Source organism: Cupressus sempervirens, chromosome 10 (assembly GCF_028749045.1).
Source record: "Cupressus sempervirens isolate cs-2001-9-10 chromosome 10, ASM2874904v1, whole genome shotgun sequence".
In the NCBI taxonomy this organism is placed as follows: domain Eukaryota; kingdom Viridiplantae; phylum Streptophyta; class Pinopsida; order Cupressales; family Cupressaceae; genus Cupressus; species Cupressus sempervirens.
In genome coordinates, this window is record NC_143127.1 from 154934142 (window position 1) to 154939890 (window position 5749).

The following is a 5749-nucleotide window of genomic DNA, read 5'->3' on the forward strand; positions in this document are numbered from 1 at the left end:
TAACAAATGCTCAAGTCTACCAATAGAAGAAAATTCAAAATTCACCAAGCTAACACTTAATAGATAGTTTATTGTGGTTCTGTTTCATAATTGTCTAGCATAATTTACCGATAGGTCCTACAAAGATATAGTTAGGTAGCAGATAGAAATTTTTATAATAATAACACGATAGAGGTAAGAATATCAAACATGTGTATTAATTATACAACAAAAAACATGTGCTTCATCATACACAATAACAATAAACAACACCTTATCAACATAAGTACTTGACAAGTACTCAAGTCTACCAATAAAAGAAAATTCAAAATTAAACAAGATAGCACTTAATAGATACTTAAAACTAACATAAAACTTAACATAAATGGAAATCCAATCAACATAAACACTCAAGACTCAAACACTTGATTACTCAATTGTTGAACTCCAAAATCAACAAAACATGAAAACTCAACAAATACTAAGCCGGCCAAATATTAGATGAACTAACAAACATGTGTATAATTATTTTCCTTCAACCATACGCTTCTCATACATTTTCCAAGCTCGTGGAAACAAGCAACAATGCAAGACAACCATATCCAGTCAAGCCATGCGTTTGGAAAAACTAATGTGGAGACAAAATCCAATCTTGCACGGCAGGTGTGCAGTTTCGACCGAGTACACGCGAGGCCCAAAAAGTCAGAAAAATTCACTCCGCCCTATCATCATGCAAAACCTCATTCCCAAAGCAGTAAGTTTGTTTTCCGGGTCAAAAACCTCACAATAAACTCGCCGTAATTTGTGAATCGGACGCAAGTCACGCCACTCACAAACAAACAAAGGCCCGTCTGTTTCCAGTAATGAAATGAGGTGGACAAAGAAAGATCATGAGAATATGTCGCGCGCACATGTTCACAACAAAACTAGAAACAATATGAACGCATCAGATCAGGTGTCGCCATCAGTACGCAACTGCAAAATCCCAAGGACCCAATTAAGGCACGTGAAATTCATGCTCAAAAGAACCCCGGGTTTATCCCGTGTGTCGGAGAAACGGCGTGCGGGGCCCCTTGCTTGCGGCACTATCTATATCATCAGGGCAGTTAACAATCAGATCCCAATTGTATCTCTTTTTCCTTCACATTCATTCACAGAAAGAATTGGCCATGGAATTTCAGTTTCAATTTCAAGTTCTTGCTGGGTTTTATCTCCTCCTGATCTCATTCCTCTGCGTGATGACGATCTTCATGCAGGGGAAATGGCAGATTTGTTGTTGCAGGAGGAAAAGGCGGCGGGCAGTTCACGGCCCGAGATCTTATCCAGTGGTGGGCTCTTTGTTCTCCTTCTGGAAAAACGCCCCTCGGCAGATGGACTGGTACACGGAAATGATTGCCCGTTCTCCCACGCAGACAATCGTCGTAGAACGCCTCGGCGGCGTTAGAACAGTGGTGACTGCAAATCCAGCAAATGTAGAACACATTGTGAGGACCCAATTTGAGAATTATCCCAAAGGTGAGAGTTTTACCATCATTCTGCATGATCTTCTCGGAAGGGGGATTTTTAACGCGGACGGAGATTCGTGGAAACTGCAGCGCAAGATCGCCAGTCATGAATTCAATACAAAATCGCTTAGAAATTTCATGGTGGAGGTCGTGGGTGAGGCGACGTCTAGACTGATTCACATCATGGACGGCTGCGCGGCGGCGGCGGCGGGATTCGACATGCAAGATGACGGCGCGGCGGCACGTATATTGGACATGCAAGATGTGTTGCAAAGGTTGGCGTTTGATAATATCTGTAAGGTGGCGTTCGGGGTGGAGACGGGGTTCTTGGACGAGTCTTTTCCGAGGTCGGAGCTTGCGCAGGCATTCGACTTGGCGACGACGTTGAGTTCTTTGCGCTCCGCGGAGCCCATTTCGGTGGTTTGGAAGGTGAAGAAGTTTTTGAACGTGGGCTCCGAGCGCCGCCTTCGGGAGGCCGTGAAGGTCGTGCATGGCTTCGCGCTCGACGTCGTGCGGGCTCGCATGCAAGAAGGCGGCACCGCCGGAGGAGCGCACCAGGACCTGCTATCGCGCTTCATGGCGGCGGCGGGGGAAAATGGATCCAAGGAGTTTCTGAGGGATATAATTGTTTCTTTTATCTTGGCCGGGCGGGACACGACTTCGTCGGCGCTCACCTGGTTCTTCTGGCTCCTCTCGTCTCACCAGCCGGTGGAGGAGGCCATATACAACGAGGTCGTGACTGCCTCGGCCGGTTCGGGGGATTTCAGTTACGAGGACCTGAAGGGCATGCATTACCTGCACGCCGCAATTTGCGAGTCCATGCGACTGTATCCGCCGGTTCCAATCAACTCGCGCCACGCTGTGCGCGACGACATGCTACCTGACGGCACGATGATCGGGAAGGGCACGAGGGTGACGTACCATTCCTACGCCATGGGCCGTATGCCCTCCCTCTGGGGCCCCGATTGCATGCAATTCAGGCCCCAGAGATGGCTCGACCACTCCGGGTGCTTTGTACCAGAGGGCCACTTCAAGTACCCAGTCTTTCATGGCGGATTCAGGGTCTGCTTGGGTAAGGAAATGGCGTTTATCCAGATGAAGTATGTCGCCGCCTCGGTCATCCGCCGCTTCCGAGTCCGATCCGTCGGCCGCCCGCCGCGGCTTGCCCACTCGCTCACCTCTCGCATGGTCGACGGATTCCCCGTCTCGATCCACTTGCGGGATCAAAACGATCTATCATCGCGGACCACTACATGAATTATGATGTATGAGAGTAACTTATGCATTGGTGCATCCCAAGAACCAGATAACCATTGACCTAGAAATCCATGGTTATCCAGCTCAAGAGTGATCTTGATTGGGCCTTGCCATCTTGCTGTTGCTGCTGCAAAGCAGAGCACAGTTGTAATACAAGTAAATACAGTTGTAATAGTAGTGGGAGGTGGGGGGAAACCAGAGAATCTGGAGGGTATATTAGTGGGTGGGCCATTTATCCTTCCCGGCCGTTCTTTTCTCTTTGTAATGTCAAGTGGACCACGTGATGTGACCCTCAGCTTCTTTGACCTCGGAAATATGGGAACCTCGCTTTCTCAACTCTGTACATCAATATTATCAAATGTCATTGACCCGTCTAAAAGGCGAAAAGGGGGAGCGTTTCATAGATGTTTCTTGTACACGTTCTTCACACACCTTTTACGCGGCCGCTTGAACAACAAATGGGTATTCTTGTAGGCTTTAATGTAAAGAAAATTGATAGGGAGATCAAATTAATATAGGGAGATCATACTCTTGGTGATTCTTCTTGAATTGGTTTGCTCATAGACTTGATACAAACTTTCATTAAAAAGAATACCTATACATCATTGATTCAACAGATCATAAGAACTTTTAACAAATAATCAATGATTAATGAATTGCAATCATCTTATTTTATACAATCAAAGACATCTAAAAATTTATCATTGAAATTCTTAGAAATAAAATTAAAACTAAAAGATTAAAAAGCATGAAACTATGTAAGTGGCATCTATTGCTAAATTCCAAAGATAAATTTCAACATAGAAGATTTTTTTTAAATAGATATATGTGTTTCTCTCATTTTAATGATGGATTGTGGAGTGTAACATACTAACGACATTTATATGGATTGTGAAAATATACTATTATTAACATATATACATAATTGATCAATTAGAGGAGAGGACATATCACTATGATGGTTACGAATTTTTAAAGGTTCTTGATGATGTTGAATGTAATCGTAAGTAGTTGCCATCAAAAGTTTGAGGGATCAATCTAAAATTACTTTATTTTAATGTCAATTTGTTGCAAAGGAGATTTCTTGATAGTATTTTATAAATAAATAAAAATTCTTATTTTTATTCTCGATCAAACTAAGTTTTTCAACTTATTGTTTGGTATTTTAATGAAGGACAATCTCCCAACACTACTCTCATACCATTGATGAAAGTTACTCCACCCAACATTCTCAAATAGAAAAACAACAAGAAAAATACAAATTTGTAAAAAATAAATTATCTTTCACATCTCAAAATTCACCAATTACAAAACATTAGCCATTTAGAGCTTACAATTCTCAAACTTTGTAAATAAAAATCAACTCTAAATGATTGAACAACCAACCCAAACCCCACTTTATAGTATTTGAGTGCCTTTGGAAATTTCATGCTCCCTCTTGGAAACAAACATATGACCATCAGCAAGATCAACACATAACCAATAAATGTTTCTTTAGCTTCTCAAAATTGGCAATTAGGGTGGAGGCCTTTCAATCTCACAAATAGGCACTTTGGATCATTTTTTTGGGTCATTCTTTATGTAAAAACTCCATACATGTGAAAACATTACTCTTCTCCTTCTTCAAATTCATGTGGATTTTTCTCAATTTACATTAGAAATAATAAAAAAATGCATCCATTTATAAAAATTATATTTTTTCTTTAAACATGGCCACAATAATTAAATAATTTCAACCCCTTATGTCCCCTTAATTGAATTAAGAATCAACAATGTATTTTGTTTTTTTTTTTTTTTTTTGTTGATGTAGGATTGTCACACACTTTTATCATATTTAGTCATCATCATTTGGTATTAAGTTATCAACACTCTATTCATATTTATAGATAAAATAAATGATTAAAAATATGCAATCATTTGATTAGAAATATTTATGACTCTTATTTCAATGGAGAGCAATATTTAGTGGCTATAATATATGGTTTGTAGGGATGCATCTAATAAAATTTATTTTAATTATATGCACATTGATAATAAAAAATTGCTGTAATTTTTTGAATGGTCAATGAAACTTTTTTAATTTAAATTTTAGTTTTGCTCATTAATTAGAATTTCCATACTATTGTTTGGTATCAAATCCTCAACAATCTATTTGTAATTTTGGGCAAAGTACATGATTAGAGGTTGGAAATATTTGTAGTTTTTTTAATAATGGTGACAAAGTAAGTGATTGGAAATGTTTATAATTTTTTTGATAATGGTGGAAAAGTAAGTGACTATAAGATATGGTTTGTAGGGATGAGAATAAAATTAATTTTTTTAATAATCATTTCAAATTACTTTGAAAGTGAATATTGATAAAAAAAATTTTAATTTAATAAAATTTAGATTTAATTTTTGTTAATTAATTAAAATAATTAAGTTATTTTTGTTATCTAGTCATCACCAAGGTATACATAGTTAATTTATGGTATAAAAACTAACCAATAGTTGATCAGTAATATTTATGAAAATATGGTGATATTGTGTTAGAAATATAGGTAAACTTTAAATAGTAATTCAATTTTGTTGATAAAGTGAGTTTTCAAAGTTGATAAATTAAGTTTATTGACAAAATACATGACTAGTTTATAGTGGACAACTATCTGGTTCAAAACATTTAAGGTTTTTTTGTAATAGCATGTATGAGTAAGTGGTTTCTTTGGTTTGAAAAAATGGTGTGTGGGGATAAATATAAAATTAATTTACTATATTAATAACCTTATCAAATTGTCACAAAGGTGAAATTTTATAAGATAAATTGACTTTTCTGAATTCACTTGTATTTCTTTGATCAATTAATATTTTAAGGCTATTTTTTGGTACACAATCATCAAAAATAGATACACAATTAATTTACACCCACACAACAATTGATTAGAAATATTTATGATTATTCATGATGGTCTAAGATGTCATAGATGGTGACCTCTAGGAAGTAATTAAGAGCCCCATAATAGACGACTTAA

The 5749-nt window shown here is 37.9% G+C and overlaps 1 pseudogene across 1 annotated transcript; it reads left to right on the plus strand.

Annotated features, from left to right (window-relative positions):
• Positions 1–1086: 1086 nt before the first annotated feature.
• On the plus strand, positions 1087–3290 carry LOC149533044 (cytochrome P450 94B3 pseudogene; annotated as a pseudogene). Its single transcript, XR_016357782.1, has one exon. The product of XR_016357782.1 is annotated as a cytochrome P450 94B3 pseudogene (transcript).
• Positions 3291–5749: the final 2459 nt, after the last annotated feature.